Source organism: Glycine max, chromosome 17, assembly GCF_000004515.6.
Source record: "Glycine max cultivar Williams 82 chromosome 17, Glycine_max_v4.0, whole genome shotgun sequence".
Lineage (NCBI taxonomy): Eukaryota > Viridiplantae > Streptophyta > Magnoliopsida > Fabales > Fabaceae > Glycine > Glycine max.
The window spans coordinates 19,848,370-19,868,697 of NC_038253.2; the positions used below are offsets into that span (position 1 = coordinate 19,848,370).

Below are 20,328 nucleotides of genomic sequence, written 5' to 3' on the forward strand. Positions count from 1 at the left end.
ATCTAAAAATACAATTGAACCAAACATGGGAAAGAAATTCTTGTTCTAACTTATTACCATTGCACAACTATTTTTCAGTGTGGCATGATATACTTTTCGATATGCACCCTCACCAACGTCAGAGTTTGAGCCAAATTATCTGTCAAAGACTTCAGTTCGAACAACAATATGTTGAAGCTGTTAGGTTGTGTGCCTTGTCATAGATGATCATACAAATTATATATTGTTATAGATTTTGCTAACTAAATTTAAATTGAAAACCTTGTAAGTGAAAACTAGAATATAAATCTTGAAGCATGATTTGAAGAGAGCATGCAATTACTTTGTATTGCTTCAATTTTTCGTGTTGATATTTTTTTCCCATTTTATCATATTGTACTTGAAAAAAAGGGAGTTGCATTAGAAGTGACAGACAAATATATCCAAAGAAATGTGTACATGAAAACATGGTACTATGCACTTTATTTATTGTTATAGATATTATTTGTTGATAAAAAAAACTTTATCTGACAACCTTGACTGTTTTTTAAAGAAAAATCAATAGAGTCATGTCTCTCCATCAAAATAAGAACTATGTTCCCAAATAGGTTGATCCTCTACTACATGCACTGTATTACTGAAAAAGAATAAAACAGATTACAAAAGATTGAAGACATAAGAGGGCTACACCTCAAAGTTAAAAGTGACTGAATCTAAAACTAGGGAGACCGATCCTACCTGTATAGAAAGAACATCTAACAAAACACCAAACAAAATCCCACCATCTAAAGTCCTGAATAGTGAGACCATGATTGGCCAATCCATCAATGCAACTATTCCCTTCACAATAGATGTGTGATACAGTGAACCTCGTACAATGAGTAGGACGCATAGAGTTTCCCCATGTAGTTTGTAGCTTCCATGGAACAAGTTTTGGCAAATTAAATGCTGCAATTGAATTACAATGAGCCAGGTGAATCTCTCGCCGCTCCATCCGAATTACACTTTCTCTAACCGCAAAGAGGAGGGGACCACAGTATTGGCTTGGGCAGCAAGGGATTTGAAGGATGAACCGATACTTTAAACCTTTAAAGAACATTAAAATATGAGATTGAGCTATGCATTGTACCAGATGATAAATTTCCAGAAAAGGAGACAGTTGCTATGGCAGAATTATGAATATAATTCACTAAATACGGGCCTGTTTGGAATCACGAACAGTTACAACCTTTCCAAATAAACCACACAGCAAAGACAATTGCAGATATAAATACATTTCTAAGTTCAGAGCTCCCAGATTTATCACAACAAGAGATTAGGTTCGATGGGGAGGAAATGTCCAACTGACGACCCAACAAGAAGCTCAACCAATTCCGTATCTCCATGGCTCTAGAGCAATCAAAAAAAAAATGTTGCGGAGACTCAAAATATTATTTGAGTGTGTATGTGTGTTAAGATACTTCCATTCTTTTTTTAGTTGGCATACATTAGCAACCTACACAAAAAAATTTAGACATAAAACAATCATGTTTCTTTTTGTTACCTTTTACTAGGGACATCACAGTAATTTAGGATTTAACTTTTAAAAAAAATCTCCTCCCTCCTATTGCCCTTGTTTCTATTCCCCATCTTTACTAGCAATCGCTAGTGATCCCACCCAATTTTGCTTATATGGACACAATGTTTTCTAGTGATTGTGTAGGAAAGTTAGACTATATTTTTGCTTATAAGAAGTTGGACTATATGTTTGCTTCTGAAAGTATAGTGGTAGAGGCTATTGTTTTCAATTAGGATGGTTTAATAGGGGTTGGTGGACTACATGAAAGAGATGGAAGGAAGACTAAAGTGGAAGGAAAATAAGAAAATTGTGATGGGGATGTAGTCACTATTGCTTCCTATAGTAGAGGAGTAGAAGTTGTTGGTTTGGGTGTGGATGATTAGGTAGCTAGGGGTTGGTAGGAAAGATGGAAAAGATTGGGAGGAAAGTAAAAGATGAAGACTCTGATTGGAATGCTTTGACTATTAATTTTGAGAGTAAACTAGCAGAAGCTGTTGTGTTGAATGTGGGTGGTCAAATAAGTGTTGGTGGCGTATACAAAAGACTCAAGGATATAACTATTGACTACTATGTTTTACCCACCAAATCTTTACTGAACCATCAAAAGTAATAGTCAAAACATTCCCATCTCTGTCTTCATCTTTTCCTTCCTCGTCATTTTCCTTCCCATCGCTTCCATCTTTCCTGCCAACCCCTAGCTACCAAACCATGAAAACCCAAACAAAATGTTTATGCTACCCTACTATTAGAAACAATAACAACAACATCCCCATTACAATCTTCCTATTTTCCTTTCTCTTTACTCTTTCTTGCATCTCTCCTGTGTTATCCACCAACCCCTATCAAACCATCCTCACTCAAAATAAGAGCCTCTACGACTATACTTTCAGAATGAAACATACAGTCCAACACCTCAATAGCCTAAACTTAGTCCAACACCTCAATACAATCACTCGAATACACTGTGCCCATATAAGCATAATTGAGAGGGTAGTTTGTGAATGTGGTAGCGCTTCTTGTTAGTGAGGATGAATCGAAGAAGAAAATAGAATATGGAAAGAGAACTAGTGGGAAAGGAGAGAGGGATAATTTTTTATTTTTTAAAAATTTATATCCTACATTACTATTATATTTGTAGTAACTACAAGCATCACTGACTTTTTTGTCTTAGTTTTTTTTACTGTAGGTTGTCAGTGTATTCCAATTAAAAAATAATGGAATTTTGTTACCAAACACTATATATATGCACAAATAGAAAGAGAGAGGTTGCACCAACCTCTACACTAAGCACTAAGTCCATTACCTTCTCCGACTACCATCCACTAGAGAATGGATCTCCAATGCTGATGAATGTGACATTGGGTGGTGCTTCTTTAACAAGTGTGAGAAATCGAGTGTCCAACTTTGGTAAGAGTTACGACGATTACATTTTGGCATGGGTCGCAAAATTAAAACGGGTGGGATCTTTTATTGATCCACATGGGATCAATATTTTTTTTTTTTTTATAAAATATGTGATAATAGACTCCACTAGGAGGTTACCTTAACAAATCCTTGCCACTCAGTCCAAAATCAATAAATCTCAATGGTTCTTATGTGTTTTCCATGGTGGGAGAAATCATCTCTAGGTCTCTCACGATATCTTGAATCCCAAAAAAGCAGTCCATCATCATCTCAAAGCACTACACAACTCTATGAACTCCTTATTGGAGTACTGTTTAGGAAGGTTTTAGATATGCACCACCTTTTATGGCACACTGAACTTCTATGTCAATGAGAGACCAGTCCATCATCATTTATGAGGGCCATGAGAGATTGATTGAGCATAGTTTTTGAAAGGAAAAAAATTGTGTGGTGGATTCTTCGAAAAGTTTGAGTGTGATTTGTGATTCTAAAGTGTTTGTGAGGGGTATATTCAGAGATGTGTAAAAGAGCTAAATACAATTGATTGATAGTTACACGGTAAGCAATGATGTCTCTTGAGTTAATTTAATTTAATATATTATTTAAATTGATCGAACTTAGTCTTAACAGTAAAGAAAAATTGTACATGCTTATTCATTTATTTATTTTATCTTATTAATGGTTTTGGGAAATGATTTAATACATGATAAATAAAACTTTTAAGAATTAATTGAAAAGATATTTATTTCTATACATTGTCAATGTAAATTTTTTAATAAAAAGTCATAATAGCTAGATTAGTTTTTAATGACTTTATAGTTTTATGAAATAAAAGAAGTATTCTGGTCTCCTTGAGCATGCCATTTGATTCTCAATTTTTCTCACCAGAAGCATTCTGGAAAATGCAAAGTTGTTTGTAGCTTTTGTTATGCCAGAACTTCTTGATTAAATAATGCATCCGAGTGCCCCTTATTCACAATCTGTTGTTGGATACTGTCCACCTCATTGGTAGCTTAAACCACAAGCTGGTCGACATTCCCATGTGGAAGCAATGCCTTCCAAGGTTATTTTGATGATGCCAAAGAATCAAGAGTTAAGCAAAATTTCAAGCAAAGATTCAAGAATCAAGTTTCAAGATTCAAGAATCAAGTTTCAAGAATCATGAAGAATCAAGATCAAGATTCAAGACTCAAGATTCAAGAATCAAGAGAAGACTCAATCAAGATAAGTATTAAAAAGTTTTTTCAAAAACTGAGTAACACATGAATTTTTCACAAAACCTTTTACCAAAGAGTTTTTACTCTCTGGTAATCGATTACCAGATTATTGTAATCGATTACTAGTAGCAAAATGGTTTTCAAAAAGTTTTCAACTGAATTTACAACGTTCCAATTGATTTCAAAATGTTGTAATTGATTACAATGATTTGGTAATCGATTACCAATGTGTTTGAACATTGAAATTCAAATTCAAATGTGAAGAGTCACATCCTTTCACAAAAAAAGCTTTGTGTAATCGATTACACTGATTTGGTAATTGATTACCAGTGATAGTTTCTGAACAAAATCAAAAGATGTAACTCTTCCAATAGTTTTCAAGTTTTTCTAAAAGTTGTAACTTTTCCAAATGGTTTTTAAGTTTTTCTAAAGTTTATAACTCTTCTAATGGCTCTCTTGACCAGACATGAAGAGTCTATAAAAGAAACATTTTGATTTGCATTTCAATGATGATTCATTTCAATAATTCTTTTGACAACAACTTTTCCACTTTGATTTCTGAATCTCTTTGAACTTCTTCTTCTTCCTTTTGTCAAAAGCTTTCCAAAGTTTTCTGGTTTTCCAAACCTTGAAAACTATGCTATTCATTTTTTTCATTCCCTTCTCCCTTTGCCAAAAAGAATTCGCCAAGGACTAACCGCCTGAATTCTTTTTGTGTCTCTCTTCTCCCTTTTCCAAAAGAACAAAGGACTAACCGCCTGAATTCTTTTGTGTCTCCCTTCTCCCTTGTCAAAGAATTCAAAACGACACAGTCTGAGAATTCTTTTGATTCTTCCCTTCCCATATACAAAAGATTTCAAAGGACTAACCGCCTGAGAATTCTTTTGTATCCCCATTCACAAAGTTTCAAAGGTTTAATCGCCTGAGAACTTTGTCTTAACACATTGGAGGGTACATCCTTTGTGGTACAAGTAGAGGGTACATCTACTTGGGTTATTGACTGAGAATAAGAGAGGGTACATCTCTTGTGGATCAGTTCTAGTGGAGGGTACATCCACTAGGTTGTTCAAAGAGAATAAGGGAGGGTACATCTCTTGTGGATCTTTGCTTGTAAAGGAATTTTACAAGGTTGAAAAGAAATCTTAAGGACCACAGGTCGCTTGGGGACTGGATGTAGGCATGGGTTGTTGCTGAACCAGTATAAAAACTCTTATGTGTTTGTCTCCTTCTTCCCTACTCTTTTAATTTCCGCTGTGCACTTTAATTCTTGCTTTTACTTTTGGTTAAGTTTATTTTCTATTCTTTATTTTCTTAACAACATAGTAAAAGCCTTAGAAGAGTAAATCTTTAATTAGTATAGGTTTAGGAATAATTAATTCAACCCCCCTTCTTAATTATTCTGAGACCACTTCATCCGACATCCCAAACACATTTTTAAACTAGGTTTTTAATTTACACTTTAACATTTTAAGCTTTTGTTGCAAAACAACCATAGGACAACCAAGGACTTGACATGACCAAACTTCCTCAACCAATCTTCTACAATCCACATTTTCTTGAAGCAAAAATGAGAGGCATGTGACATAGAACAATACTTAAAATTTATCTAAAAAGGATTGTGATTCGACTGCGATTGTGTTATTATAGAGTAGGAAAGGGCATCCCAGAAAGAGAGGAAATCCTCATTACATATGTTCTTTTCTTAACAAACTTCAATACGAACTCTTCCCTGATGACAATTGGTCCAAGTAAACACACTTCCTTTTATAGGTAGAAGGGTTAACAAACAATTATTAGACCAAGTCTGAAAATCACTGTTAGAAATGTGTAGGGGAAGCTTGCCCCCTCTCTTCTCATGTGTTCCTAGCATGGCATTAATGTCACCAAGAAAGCACTGTGGCCCTAGGTGCCTTTGCTGGAGATCAGTTAATTCCACCCTGAGTTGGCTTCTGAGTTTGTAGGTGGTACAAGCATAAATAGCAGCAAAAAATAATGTATTGTTACTCTCTCTCTCTTCAGGTATATAAGTGTGTGTGTGTGTGTGTGTGTGTGTTTTAGTTACTTTTACTAGGTACAAAAATGTAACTTAGGATTTAATTTTTAAAAATATCTCTCATCTCTCCTCTTGCACTTGTTTCTATTCAAAGACTCTCGGTTCTGCTTCTTTGTATCCCCGCTGCCAACTCTCTTTTACCACATTTTCTAATGATCCCACCCAATTTTTATGTTACAAACACGGTATTTTCTAGTGATGGTGTAATAAAGTTGGACTATATATGTTTCTGCTTCTAAAAAGTTGGACTATATCTTTTCTTCTGAATGTATAGTGGTAGGGGCTATTGTTTTCGGTTAGGATGGTTCAATAGGGGATGGTGGACAACATGAGAGATATGGAAGGAAGAGTGAAGAGGAAGGAAAATAAGAATATTGTGATGGGGATGTAATCACTATTGCTTCTAATAGTAGAGGAGTAGAAATTGTTGGTTTAGGTGTGGATGGTTAGGTAGCTACACGTTGACAGGTAAAATGGCAAAGATGGGAAGGAAAGTAAAGAAGTAAAAGATGAAGACTTTGATGGGAATGCTTTGACTATTAATTATGAGAGTAAAGTAGCAGAAGTTGTTGTGTTGAGTGTGGGTTGTTCGGTAAGTCTTGGGGGAGAAGACAAAGCAATTAAGAAGATAACTATTGACTGGTCTATTTTACCCACCAAATCCCTATCGAACCATCGACTCAACATAACAACATTTGATACTCTACTCTCAAAAGTAATGGTCAAAACATTCCCATCGCCGTCTTTATCTTTTCCTTCCCACCTTTTCCATCTTTCCCGCCAACCCCTTGCTACCAAACCATGCAAACCCAAACAAACATTTCCTGCTACTTACTATTAGAAGTAATAGTGACAACATCCCCATCACATTCTTCCTATTTTCCTTCCTCTTCACACTTCCTTCCATCTCTCCTCTTTTGTCCACCAACCCCTATAGAACCATCCCCACTCAAAACAACAGCCTCTACCACTATACTTTCAAAAGCAAACATATAGTCCAAAACATCAATAGCCTAAACATAATCCAACTCCTCAATACAATCACTTGAATAAACCGTTCCCATATAAGCAAAATTGAGAGGGTTGCCGGCAAATGTGGTACTGCTTCTTGGTGGTGAGGATGAATACAAGAAGAAAAGAGAATATGGAAATAGAACTGGTGGGAAAGGAGAGACAAATAGTTTTCTATTCTTAAAAAAAACTGATATCCTTTATTACTATTATATTTGTAGTAACTAGTAAGAATTAACTAAAACAAAAAATTCCATTGAATTCTTTATCTAAATTTTTTTATTGTAGGTTGTCAATATATTCCAACTAAAAAATAATGAGAGTTTGTTAGCAAACACTATATATATACAGAGAGAGAGAGAGAGAGAGGTTGCTCCAACCTCTACGCTAAGCACTAAGTCCATCACCTTGTTTGACTACCATCAATTGGAGAATGGAGCATAAAAATCAATCACATCAAAATTCAACAAAAAACATATATTTTAAATTAAACAAAGTTGTTGGACACACTCTGATTTCACTATTTTCGAATTTTTAAAATTTTAAACCTACATTTGTTATTAAAATTTACACAACATGCTTAACATGTCAATATCACATATAGTTTTTCCAAAATTAATAAATTAGAAAAGAAGACCTTGTTTTCAATTAAATGCCTTTGCTGTCCAAAAATAGTGTTTCTCCAAGCTGGTTAGGGTTAACTGAAAATCACGTTTAGTTCCCTTGATTTATCAAACAATTTTATGGTCCCGGTTTTTAAAATTCGTGCTGCATGATTTTTATAGAAAGAAAAACAACAGACTCGACAGATTCAACAATTCCATTAAAAGAATATAGTGCTCAAAACAATTATTAAAAATTCCTAGTGAGTGCAAAGGCCTCGAAACACTTGGGAGTGGTCTCACCAACCAAAATTTGTGCACAAGAATATTTATAAAAATACAAACCATGTTGAGCCCTAATATAATAAATATGTATTTTTCAAGATTTATAGCATTTTGAAGACACCCATCGCTAGAATAAGAAGAAAACACCATGACATAGATAAAAAGAGGAAAATCCATCTATACCTAAGAGCTTCAAGTTAAAAAGCAGAGTTCGAAGTGAGAAAGAGCCCTTGGGTGATCACAAACAAAACCTAGGAGCCATTGTTATAAAAAAATTAAAGAAGTAAGTTTCTTGAGTTTTGAAGATGAAAAGCAAAGGAAGAAGATGACGACAATGAATTTACTTACCCAAAGTTAAGCAAGAATTGGCATCCAAGTTTCAAAACTCCAAGACCCAAGCTCTCCAACACACAAAGGCAGCAAACGAAATTTACTTTCCTTCTCCTCAAAACCAACAGCAGTAAGGGGCAAGAAGCTAGCCTTAGGTTTGTTTTATAATAGTGACCAAAACCCTAATTGCGTATGATTAATGGGCCTTTGAGCCCATTTGGGGTTATTTCCTGTAGGTCTAACCATTTTAATTTTCTTTAAATTTTTTGAATCATTTCATTAGGTGAAATTAATCACATCATTTTAAAGTTATTACAAACTTATTTGTAAGCTAGTTGGGTCATTAAAAATAGAAGTTTTCATTTTAGTCAAAAGTTCTACATATTTATCACAATATTATTAATGAGTTGACCAAAATATTTCCCATTCACTTTAACCAAAATGAGTGTATCTTTGACTTTTCAACTTTTGAACTTTCCTCCACAAATTTTTAATGTCTCTGCGTATTTAACAATTATTAAGAAAAACTTATTTAATTATTTTTCATGTTTCTCCTAATTTCTCAATTACTCACTAATTATGTTTAATGACTCAACATATATTTTCCTTATTTAAAATGAACAAATCCCAATTAATATAAAATAAAAAATTAGAATACAAAGAAGCTGCAAAAAAAGAACTAAAATTAAGTTGTCCAATCCTCAACAAACTAGTTGGTTTCTCTAAAACAAGAGAAAATATCCCCTCACAAATTAAAAATTGTGTTGAGATCATACATCGAGTTTGCGACTAAATCCTAAATTTTTTGTACATATTAAAAAAACAAAAACATAAATTTATTAGAAGAAAAATAAAAAATACCTATATTGCCCTATCCATAAAAGTCTTATTAATAGGAAGCACACACAAAATACCTATATGATTTGTGCATCCTTACAAATTCATTAAAATATATAAATATAACCAAGCACCCAGTAAAATATGACTATTTATAGAGAACATTAATTTATAATCAAAATTAAAATTTTAATGTGCACATTCAAATAACACCATGTAAGAATTAAAGCCTTAAAGAAATTTATTCCTGCAAATGTATATCTATATATGTTCCTAGAACCTATGGCCCAAATATTATTATGCAACTCATTTGTTGTAATTTTTAAATTCAAGTACAAAACAAATTAAATGATTCAGTTAGAAAGCCATATACACATGGACTTCAAAATTAGGGGAATCATCTTATATAGTGCTTTTATAGATGGTATTGTATTTATCATTTTATATAGTGTTTTATTTAGAGAAGAAAGAATTTATCCAAGGAAAAACCCTACTTTCAATATTGTACCAACATATCGTTGGCCTTAGTGGGACAACACTTGAATCTCATAAGCAAGGTTTCAAACTTGAATCTTGTTAATAAAAAAAAAAGCTGATGGAAAGGATAAATCCGACTAAAGACAGCAAACAAAGTTCTCTGATAGTGATTACTCATTAGCAAAAGTAGATTTATACTTCACACTAAAGACATTTTTTTTTTAATTTTTTTGTGACGATAATTGAATGCATCTAAATATTTAAGTTATACTAATGTTTTTTTTATTTATGAATTTAAATAGTCATTATACAATTCTTCTTCTTCATCTCCCAACAACCTATACACATATTGCCATCGCTTCAAAGAGAAGTTGCACAGAAACAGAGTTGATTCAAATCTTTAGAACTATGAGAGCATAAAAATATATAAATATAACCAAATACGCACTAAAATAGGACTATTTATAGGGAACATTAATTTATAACTAAAATGGAAATTTTAATGTGCACCTTCAAATAATGTCATGCAAGATTTAAAGCCTAAAAAGAATGTAGTGTTGCAAATGTGTATCTATATATGTTCGTAGAACCTATGGACCAAATTGTTGAACATGTGGCCTCAATAACTTAAGAGGGGGGTGAATTAAGTTGCAATATTTCCCACTAACAAACTTTTAACCCCCTTCTAAATGATAGGCTCAGAATGCAGAAGAAGAAGCAACAATCAATTTAATAGTGTTCTTTAAACATGAAAGACAAAATTGATTACAATAGCATAAATGAGATAAGGGAAGGGAGAAATGCAAACTCGATTTATACTGGTTCGGTCACTTCCCGTGCCTACGTCCAATGCTCAAGCAACCCACTTGAGATTTTCCTCTATCTTTGTAAAAATCCTTTTTACAACTTCTAAACACCCAAGGAATCCCTTTCCCTTGTGTTCAAGAAACTCGCAATTCAAGAGACAACCAATCTCTTGATTACAATTGACTTTCTGAGAAGAACAAAAAGATTTTTCTCCTTTAGAATGGATAATACAATTTGAAGTTCCTGGATGAACTCTCAATAGATTTGCAAATGTTTGCTCAAGAGTTGTTGAGAGAGCATTTGACAATGAAGTTCTCTTGGAATATCTCTCTCTTTCGTTTTGAAGTTAGACATACATATATATAGGTCATTCGTGCCTTTTCAAAATGGTTTGAAGAAATGTGTCTTTTCAAAAAACGTTTTCTAAAATTTTTCACTGGTAATCGGTTACAGGTTTTTGGTAATCGGTTAAACAATTATATTTTGAAAGGTCATGACTTTTGAATTTCAATTTCAAGAATTCCGTTACTGGTAATCGATTACAAACATCTGGTAATCGATTACTGGTTCAACATTCAAATTCAAAACCCTTTTTAATAACTATTTTTCAAAATTGTCTTCTGGTAATCGATTACACTATCTGGTAATCGATTACCAAAGCCTTGGATGTCTTGGAAACACTTTGTTTTGAGGCAAGGCTTGATCTTGAGTTAATCTTGAAGCAAGGCTTTGTTTGTTGAAGCAACCTTATATTAATCTTGAAACAATGCTTATCCTTTGAAGCAACCTTGTTTGATTCTTCTTTGGCATCATCAAAATCATGTATTCATACATTCACATTCTCCCCTTTTTTTAATGATGACAATCATTATCAAGTGATTTCTTTTTAGCATCATCAAAACATGCATGATTCACATTCTCTCCCTTTTTGATGATGACACTCATTATCAAGGAAATTCTTTTAGACATCATCAAAACCTGCATGATTTACATTGTCCCCCTTTTTGATGATGACAATCAACTGTAGGTTAATAGCAACAAAAAATATCTACGAGTATATAGTTTACTCCCCCTTGATTTTGCAATGGATTTCATAGATTACATATATAAACAGTTGTCTCATAAAGAATAGATAATTTCCCTTACTATCTTATCTTTTATCTATCTCTCCCCCTTTGTCAACATCAAAAACAAATCATGAGCACAGAGGAGAAAACCATTTAGTAATTTATAATGAATTAAAAGAGTAGAGAATGTCGTACCGTACAAGTATCATTTCATGGTCTAAAAGAAAATGTTACCACTTGTTGCAATGTATGAGAGTCAAGTGATACCAAAAGGTATTAAAACAAACTATTTTGCACCCACAAAAATACATATCAAGTATAAAACAATCAAAATATATAATAATAAAAAACAATCATCAAAAGTAATCAATAATTAACATAACCTTAAAACACAATAATCAAAATCAATCATCAAAGACAATCAACATAACTCTCAAACACAATCATCAAAATCAATCATAAAAAACAATCAACATAACTCTAAAACATAATTATCAAAATCAATCATCAAAGACAATCAACATAACTCTCAAACACAATCATCAAAATCAATCATCAAAGACAATCAACATAACTCTCAAACACAATCATCAAAACCAATTATCAAGTTAACAATCACAGACAAAAATAATAAAAAGTAATCAATCAAAGACAAGTGACCTTTTGGTATCATTTGACACCACTTGTTGGGCTTGTTGATCAAGTGACCTTCGTTTGTTGTTTCCATAGATCACATATTCACTATCTTTGGGAGAAATATGAATAAACTTTGATGCATCTCCCGCCATTTGTTTGGAGCAACTGCTATTAGTGTATCAACTTTACTTCAAAGAGTCCATCATTCATATAATCAGATTTTGATTTTGGTACCCAAATTTTCTTGGGTCCTTGTATGTTAGTTTTGAGTAAGGATCTTTTTGAAACTCATACCATTTTTCCAATGCTATTACCATTGTTTCTAATATAACATGCTGATGCACTATGATCTTTCTTTCTTTCTTACCATAATAAAAGCAGTAGAACTAGTATCAAGAGTAAATTTAGCAATAACAATTTTTAAATTTCAAATTTCAACTTCCAACTTCCAACTTCCAACTTCCAACTTCCACTTCCAACTTCCAACTTCCAATTTCAAATTTCAAATTTCAATTTTCAATTTCAAAATTTCCTTTTCTACACTTGAAATAGTTTTCTTAAAATATGAAACTAATTTGACAAGTTTAATATATTCTTTATGTTTCATTGAAAACATCTTGAAGTTCATCAAAAGAAATAGATAATTTATAGTTAGAAGACATTACCTCTTCTCCGCTTTCATAGTCTTTCGCCATGCTGGAAGAAAATCCGCTGCAACCATCGGTCCCAAGAACACCCTCACCATTCATTTCAAACACAAAAGATTTAACCTCCTCATTTAAAGGGATGTTGGTTAAAAAAGCATCGTCTTCACCTGTTACCAAGCTTGGAATGGTACGATATATCTACAAGGCTGTTAGGGATACAAGAGTTGTTGCCCGCAAAATATTTGGAAAGAAATCCTGCACCTCTGGTTCGAACTCCTCTTAAGACTCTAGTAATCAATTCCCTTTACGTAGCAAAGATAGACCCTTAGATACAAAATGATGGAGTGCTATTTTAGGAAAAAAAGAAGTATTCTGGTCTCCTTGAGCATGCCCTTAGATTCTCGATTTTTCTCGCCATAAGCATTCCTGAAAGTGCAAAACTATTTGCATCTCCTTTTGTGCTAGAACTTCTTGATTAAATAATGCATCCGAGTATCCTATATTCACAATCTATTGTTGGATACTGTCCACCTCATTGGTAGCTTAAAGCACAAGCTGGTGGACATTCCCAAACACATTTTTAATCCAGGTTCTTAATTTACACTTTAACATTTTCAGCTTTTGTTGCAAATCAGCTATAGGATAACCTAGGACATGACACGACCAAACTTCCTCAACAAATCCTACACAATCCACATTTTTAGGGTTCTCATGAGCCTTAGGGTAGATTTCGGGCCCATGAACTAAGTATGAGCCCACTTATCTTTGTACATATTAGATTAAGGTTTCATTATTTTTGAGCCTTGTATTTAGGGCTTCATAATGTAGGTTGGGCACCCTAGAAATGTAAGATTTTTCAGCCCTTGTATTTTAGGGCACCTAGACTAGTTTTTTGTATTAGGGGTAGTTTTGTAATTTCACATGCATTAAGTGAATATTTGATGTGTGTGTTGTGAAACAAATTTAATTGAATTGGGAGAAACCCAATCCAATTAAATTTTAGAGGGGAAGGTGAGCATTTGCTTGTTACACCCCATTGCCACATCATATAGTCACACTTTGTGCATGTCCTTCATGTTTTACATGCCTTATGACACCTAAGCACACTTAGTGGAGAATCTTGGACTGGATTAGTAGGCTGAACCATAACTAAAATTCACTAATCCTAATTAGTAAAATTTTGGCTCCACAAATTCAATTTCAAATTCAAGTGAAATTTGAATAGAAATTCAAATTTCTCTCCAATTTTGTGTGACACTTAAGCTATAAATAGCGACCATGTGTGTGCATTTTTTAACTTTAATCATTTGAGAATTACACTTCAAAGTTCAAACCTCATTTGAGGAATAAAATTTTGTGCTCCTTCTCTCCCTCTCCCTCCACTCATCTTCTTATACCTTCAAGCTCTTATCCATGGCATGGTGGTGAGCTTCTTCTTGACTCATCTTCTCCTTGAAGTGACGTCTCCAATCATCATTCTTCCATCTCCATTCTACTTCCATTAATCTTCAAGAAGCAAAAGACTCCATTGATGAAGAAGATCCAAGGCCTACTAGCTCCATAAGGAGCTACGTCATGTGGTATTAAGAGCATCTTCATCTAGGTGATGTTCTTTTGCTTCCTCTATCCTTTTGTTCAGTCAACTCACTTTAATTCCTTGTTCTTCATGTTATTCTCTATGTATATCCTCCATTGTCTTGTGGTTTGGTGTTTTTTAGAGTAGATTCAAAAAAATAAACTTATTAAATATTAGATCTATACTTGTTCTTGCATTCCTATGGTTCAAATTTTATAGATCTACTCTTGAATCATGTTTTTGTGTTAATTTTAGGTTCTATCATTTTGTAGTCATAATCTTCTTGTGCTGAACCTTTAGATCTAAATTTTCTTTCAAAATATTGATTAGAAAAAAAAACACAAAAAGCTAAGTGTAAATCACTTAATCCATATTGTCTTAGAGTCATGTTTAGTCATAATAATTGTCACATTATGTTATAAGTTTGTGTTGAATTTTGATTGTGTTAATTGAATTCTAGATACATTTGTTCACGTATTCTTGTCATTCTTAGCCTATCTTTTGAATTTTGAGTCTAATTCGCGCATGTTATTTAGTTCATAACATGTTCTAAATCAATTCCTAGAAGTAGTCTTGTTGTTGGACTTTGTTTTGTTTTCTAAGTTTCCTATATGATGCCTATGAAGAAATTGAGTTGTGGTGCTGAGTTATGGCTGGATTTGTGAATCAAAATAATTCTTAAGCTCTCTTGAATTGTGTTATTCAAGACATTTGAGCCTTGTATTTAGGACTCCATAATGTAGGTTGGGTACCCTAGAAATGTAGGATTTTTCAGCTCTTGTATTTTAGGTCACCTAGACTAGTTTTTGTATTAGCGGCAGTTTTGTAATTTCACATGCATTAATTGAATATTTGATGTGTGTGTTTGGAAAGAAATTTAATTGAATTGGGAGAAGCCAAATCCAATTAAATTTTAGAGAAGGAGGTGAGCATTTTATTGCTACACCGCATTGTCACATCATATAGTCACACTTTGTGCATGTCCTTCATGTTTTAGATGTCTCATGACACCTAAGCACACTTAGTGGAGAATCTTGGACTTGATCTTGGATTAGTGGGCTGAACCATAACTAAAATTCACTAATGATAATCAGTAAAATTTTGGCTCCACAAATTCAATTTCAAATTCAAGTGAAATTTGAATAGAAATTCAAATTTCTCTCCAATTTTGTGTGACACTTAAGGTATAAATAGCGACCATGTGTGTGCATTTTTTAACTTTAATCATTTGAGAATTATACTTCAAAGTTCAGACCTCATTTGAGGCATAAAATTTTGTGCTCTTTCTCTCCCTCTCCCTCCACTCATCTTCTTATACCTTCAAGCTCTTATCCATGGCATAGTGGTGAGCTTCTTCTTGACTCATCTTCTCCTTGAAGTGGCGTCTCCAATCAACATTCTTCTTACTAGGGACACGATAGTAATTTATAATTTAACTTTTAAAAATATCTCTCCTCTCTCCTCTTGCACTTGTTTCTATTCCCAGATTCTTCGTTCGGATTCTCTTCATTCTCGCTGCCAACTCGTTATTTCCACATTTGCTAGTAATCCCACTCAATTTTTCTGATACGGGCACAGTGTTTTCTAGATGGTGCAAGGAAGTTGGACTATGTTTCTAGTTCTAAGAAGTTGGACTATATGTTTGCTTCTGAATATATAGTGGTAATGGCTATTGTTTTCAGTTAGGATAGTTCAATATGGGTTGGTGGACAACATGGTTGATATGGAAGGAAGAGTGAAGAGGAAGGAAAAATAAGAAGGTTATGATGGGGATGTAGTCACCATTGCTTCTAATAGTAGAGGAGTAAAAGTTGTTGGTTTGGGTGGGGATGATTTAGTAGCTAGGGGTTGGCAGCAAAGATGGCAAAGATGGGAACGAAAGTGAAGAGGTAGTAAAAGACGAAGATTGTGATGTGAATGCTTTGGCTATCGATTCTGAGAGTAAACTAGCAGAAGTTATTATGTTGGTTGTGGGTTGTTCGGTAAGTGATGGTGGGCAAGCCAAAATGCATAAGAAGATCACTATTGACTGCTTTGTTTTACCCACAAAATCCCTACCAAACCATTAGACTCAACATAGAAGCATATGATACTTTACTCTCAAAAGTAATAGTCAAAACATTACTACCACAGTCTACATCTTTTCCTTCCTCTTCATTTTGCTTTCCAACTCTTCCATCTTTCATGCCAACAACTAGCTACCAAACAATGCAAACCCAAACAAACAGCTTTTGCTACTCTACTAATAGAAGCAATAGTGACAACACCCCATCCCAATCTTCCTATTTTCCTTCCTCTTCACTCTTCCTTCCATCTCTCCCATGTTGTCGAACAACCCCTATAGAACCATCCTCATTCAAAACAAAAGCCTCTACCATTGTACTTTCAGAAGCAAACATATGGTCTTAAACCTTAATAGCCTAAACATAATCCAACTCCTCAATACAATCACTTGAATACACTGTGCTTGTCTAAGAAAAATTGAGAGGGTTGTCGATGAATGTGATAGTGTTTCCTGGTGGAAAGGAAGAATAAAAGAAAAGAGAATATGGAAAGAGAACTAGTGGGAAAGGAGAGAGAAATAATTTTTTATTTTTAAAAAATTAATATCCTATATTATTATTATATTTGTAATAACTAGTAAGAATTAACTAAAACAAAATATTTCGCTAAATTTTTTATCTTAAGTTTTTTTATTGTTGGTTATCAATATATTCCAACTAAAAAAATGAAAGTATATATATATATATATATATATATATATATATATATATATATATATATATATATATATATATATATATATATATATATACACACGCACTGAGAGAGAGAGAGGGAGGTTGCTCTAACTTCTATGCTAAGTACTAATTCCATCACCTTCTTGGACTATCATCCATTGGAGAATGACGGTCCATTGCTTATGAATGTGACATCGGGTAACACTTGTTTAAAAAGTGTGAGCAATTGAGTGTCATGACTTTCGTAAGAGTTATGATCATTACATTTGGACATGGGTCAAAAAATTCCAACAGGTTGTATCTTTTATTGATCCACATGGGATCAATATTTTTTATAAAATATATGATAATAAACTTCCCTAGAAGGTCACCTAAACAAACTCTGACCACTCAGTTTAAAATCAATAAATCTCAATGGTTCTTATCAATTTTTCATGGTGGGAGACATCATCTCTGGGTCTTTCACAATATCTAGAGTCCCAAATGTAAATATCTTCCTTAACTTTTTAATATATAGATATACAAAAAATCCTAATATTTTTTCAAAATTGTTTGAAAGAAGTAGATATCCACATTAGTCTCACTCAAATAATTAAGCATGATGACAAAAATAAAAATAAAAAGCAGAAACAAACATACACATATACGAAAAAAAGTGAACCAACTTTCAAAGTCAACAAAACCTTGGTTTTTATTGGGGTCAACACAACACATGAGGTTGACGATTGACTTTGGCAAAGGGACTACCCAACTCTATCTGTGAACTCATCGGAGCACTGCTTAGGAAGGTTTGGGATATGCACCACCTTTGACGACACACTTGACTTCTTTCTCAATGAAGACATTATGTCATTATTTATGAGGGCCATGAAAGATTGATTGAGCATAGTGTTTGAAAGGAAACAAAAATGTGAGGAGGATTCACAAAAAAGTTTGAGTGTGATTACTAATTCTAAAGTGTTGTTTATAGAAAAATAAAGCACTTAGAATGATAAACTCGACTAAAGGTAGTCAAGTAAGTTCTCCGATAGTGATTAGTCATTAGCAAAAGGAGATTTATATACTTCATACCAAAGACATTGCAATACATTTATTTCTTCATTTTTTGTATTATTGTGTCACGATAATTGAATGCAATTAAATATTTAAGTTATATTACTATTTTATTGTTTATGAATTCAAATAGTATTATTACAATTACTATTATTATTCTTAATATTATTATTAACAATTCTAAATAATCATAGATTCTTGCCTTCAATGCAACAAATCATCACCCAATCACATGCACAAGCAAATTCCAGCACTCGTTGCCCGAGAATCACATTTCTCTTGGCCTTCAATTAAGATAAGCAATAATATAATCCCAAACACAAATACACAATCATCCAATAATCAAAGCGAACTACAGAGGTTCCCCTTTTAAGGTAGAACACTGAATCACAAGTCCAAACAAGCAAAATAAAACTCACAAAGCAATTATATTAATTGTCTTTAAAAAACAATTATATTAATTCATTTCTTATATTACTCATATGCTCATAATTATTTTATAACATTATCTAACATGTCAAATGAACTCAAACTCATGAAATTTTACAGAGATATATACTCCTCAACATGCAGATTGTATCACAAAAATTAAGCACATCAAAATTCAAAATAAAATGTTTATTTTAAATTAAACGCAGTTTATAGGACATACTTTAAATGTGGTTTTGGAATTTTAAAAATTTTAAACCTGTGTTTTTTTTATCAAAATTCACACAGAGCATGCTAAACATGTAAGATAATCACATATTGTTTTTCCAAATTTAATATTTGAAAAGAACACCTTGTTTATAAGTAAATGTCTTTGCTGTCCAAAAAACAGAGTTTCCACGAGAAAACAAATAAATACAAAAAACATTTAAAAACTTTGAGAAAATAACAAGGCACTCAAAAAGATCAAACTTGCGTCGTATAATTTTTTGAATTCCTAAATCTTAAGAAAATATTATTTCCATATTTATTTTCTCAACTGGACAGAATGTGTGGTTTTTCAGAAAATAAATATTTAAAAATATTTCCCAAGTTGGTTAGGGTTAAACGAAAATCATGTTTAGTCCCCTTCATTTATCAAACAATTTTATGGTTCCAGTTTTCAAAATTTGTGCTCCACAATTTTTATAGAGAGAAAAACAACGCACTATACAAATTCGACAATTCCATTAAAAGAATATAGTGCTCAAAACAATTAGTAAAAATTCCTAGTGACTGCAAAATCCTGAAACACTAGGGAGTTGTCTCACCAACCAGAAATCGTGAACAAAATTATTTATAAAAATACAAACCATGTGCAGCCCTAAGATAACAAGTAGGTAATTTTCAAGATTTATAGCATTTTCAAGATACCCGTGACCCAAACAATTCCCAAACATTGCTAGAATAAGAACAAAACACCATGGCATAGATAAAAAGAGGAAAACCCCCCATACCTAGGTGCTTCAAAAACAGAAGTCGAAGTGAGAAAGAGCACTTGGGTGGTCACAAACAAAACCTAGGAGCCATTGTTATAAATAAAAATAAAGGAGTGAGTTTCTTGAGCTTTGACGATGAAGAGCAAAGGAAGAAGATGAGGATAATGAATTTACTTACCCAATGTTAAACAAGAATTGGCATCAAAGTTTCATAACTCCGAGACCCAACCTCTCCAACACACAAATGCAGTGAAAGAATTCAATTTCCCTCTCTTCCTCAAAACCAGGAGTAGTAAAAGGCACGAAACTAGTCTCTAGATGTTGGTTTTATAATGCTGGCCAAAACCCTAATTGTGTATGATTAATGGGTCTTTGGACCCATTTGGGTTGATTTCATATAGGTCTTTGGGCCCAAACTATAATCATTTAATTAGGTCTTTAATCACATCATTTTAAAGTCATTACAAACTTATTTGTAACCAATTTGGGTTATTAAAAATATAAGTTTTCATTTTAGTCAAAAGTTCTACATATTTACCACAATATTGTTAATAAGTTGACCAAAATATTGAAAAATATGATGAAATTCACAAACCAAGAGGGGGTGAATTGGTTTTTAAATAAAAGCAAACTTAAAAATAG

At 33.0% G+C, this 20,328-nt stretch overlaps 1 long non-coding RNA gene across 1 annotated transcript; it reads right to left on the reverse strand.

Annotated features, from left to right (window-relative positions):
- Window positions 1–11,380: 11,380 nt before the first annotated feature.
- LOC121173816 (uncharacterized) lies at window positions 11,381–19,973 on the reverse strand. Its single transcript, XR_005889271.1, has 3 exons — window positions 19,865–19,973; window positions 19,705–19,766; window positions 11,381–11,581 (listed from the first exon to the last, which is right to left on the reverse strand). It is a non-coding gene; the product is annotated as an uncharacterized lncRNA (long non-coding RNA).
- Between the last annotated feature and the right edge of the window lie 355 nt (window positions 19,974–20,328).